The sequence below is a fragment of the Penaeus vannamei genome, chromosome 33 (assembly GCF_042767895.1).
Source record: "Penaeus vannamei isolate JL-2024 chromosome 33, ASM4276789v1, whole genome shotgun sequence".
In the NCBI taxonomy this organism is placed as follows: domain Eukaryota; kingdom Metazoa; phylum Arthropoda; class Malacostraca; order Decapoda; family Penaeidae; genus Penaeus; species Penaeus vannamei.
Window position 1 is genome coordinate 3,233,779 of NC_091581.1, and position 2,500 is coordinate 3,236,278.

Genomic DNA, 2,500 nt, shown 5'->3' on the forward strand with positions numbered 1-2,500 from the left:
GAGAAGGTCAGACAGGAGAGGAAGAGGGAGAGAGGGAAAGGAGAAAGAGAAGGAAATAGAGAAGAGAAGAGATCTAGAAGGAAGGCGGAATAAGGAACAGATAATAAATAGGAAGGGTACAATTTGGTAGCGATACTATAATAACAAAAATGATGATAATGGTAGTAATAGTATATATAGAGTCAACAATGCAATGCTAACAACAGCCGTAATGACAAAACGACCTCATTATCCTTGTAACATTGAAAAATGAACAGAATGGGAACAGCATTACCAACAAACCAATTACCGATACCAACCACAATAAAGACAACCTTTATCACTCACAGCAACAACAACAACCTCTATCACTCACAACAACAACCTTTATCACTTACAACATATATCAACCACAACAACAACCTTTATCACTCACAACCTTTATCACACAACAACAGCAACAGCCTATATCACTCACAACCTTACTATACTCACAACAACGCTATCCCTCACAACAACAGCAACAACCTTTATCACTAAACCTTTATCACTCACAACAACCTTTATCCCTCACAACAACAACCTTCATCACTCACAACAACCTTTATCACTGACAACAACCTTTATCCCTCAAAACAACATCAACAACAACCTTTATCCCTCACAACACCCTTTTTTATCCCTCACAACAACAACCCCAACCCAACAGGACACTGCAGAACCTGACAACACGCAACAACAGCAACCTATATTCCTCACAACAACCTTTATCCCTCACAACAACAATCTTTATCCCTCACAACAACAACCTTCATCCCTCACAACAACAACCTTTATCCCTCACAACAACCCTTATCACTCACAACAACAATCTTTATCACTCACAACAAAAACAACAACCTTTATCACTCACAACAACCTTTATCACTCACAACAACAACCTTTATCACTCACAACAACCTTTATCACTCACAACAACAACCTTTATCACTCACAACAACCTTTATCACTCACAACAACAACCTTCATCCTCACAACAACAACAATCCTTATCCCTCACAACAACAAACTTTTTTTTATCCCTCACAACAACACCAACCTTTTTTATCCCTCACAACAACACCAACCTTTTTTATCCCTCACAACAACACCAACCTTTTTTATCCCTCACAACAACACCAACAACCTTCATCCCTCACAACAACAACAACAACCCCAACCCAACAGGACACTGCAGAACCCGACAACACGCAACAACCTTTATTCCTCATAACAACCGTTATCCCTCACAACAACCTTTATCCCTCACAACAACCCCAACCCAACAGGACACTGCAGAACCCGACAACACGGGAATCTGCTGCAGCGGAACCCTCCCTCTGCAATGAAGACCGAGGCTGCCGAGAGATTAGGTTTCCCTGTAGTTGGCTCTCCTGAGAACGACAGCAGCGGGGGTGAGGGAAGGGGTGGGGTGAGGGGGAGGAGGAGGAGGAGGAGGGAGGGGGGAGTGAGGGAGGGGGAGGAGGGGGTGAGTGGAGGAGGAAGAGGAGGAAGGGCAGAGAGAGAGAGAGGGAGAGGGAAGAGTGAGGGAGGGAGGGGAGTGAGGAGGAGGGATGAGACTGGGGGAGGGATGGGGAGAAATTGAAGGAGAGGGGGATGGGACTGGGGAGGGGGGAGAGGAGAGAGAGAGAGAGAGAGAGAGAGAGAGAGAGAGAGAGAGAGAGAGAGAGAGAGAGAGAGAGAGAGAGAGAGAGAGAGTGAGCGAAGTGAGGGAGGGGTGAGGAGGAGGGGGATGAATGGGGTAGGGGGCAAGAGAGTGACAGGAATGATATGGGGAAGTGGATGAGAGAGAGAGGGGATGAGGAGTAGGGAGGGGAGAGAAGGGGTGATGAGAATAGGGAGGAAGGACGAGAGAGAGAGGGATGAGAGTGGGGAGGGGAGAGAGAGGGGATGAATGGGGAGGGTGTACCAGAAGGGAAAAGAGAAAGTAGGCGAGGGGGTTTAAGAGAGAGTGAAAGGGTTAGAAAGCGAAAGGGTTCATGAGGAGAGACAGGAAAATAAGGCCATCTTATAACAGGAGAAACCATGATATGCACATCATTTACAAAGAAAGAGGTAAGGAGAGGCCGAGAAGAAGAAGAAGGACGACAAGGGAAAGAGAGAGGGACGGGGGAGAGAAGAAAGGACACAAGAAAATTACTCACAGAACCTTATCCCGCCATCTTAAGCATCCAAGCACGTCACGTACCTGTAGAACAAAGAAAACGAGGATTAGTGACAAAGATAATTTCATTTCTTTGCGATACAGAAAACGGCAATCAGAAATGAAATACAAGGAGCCAATTTCCATCGCTTATTTATTTATTTTATTTATTTATCATTTTTATCATTATTTTTTTTTTATTTATTTTTTTTTTTTTGGGGGGGTTTGGTCATACTCTTTAAACTGGAAATAGTATATAAAAGTACATTAGTATTACATTCAGGTTGGGAGGAGGGGAGAGGAGCAGAAAGAGAGCGT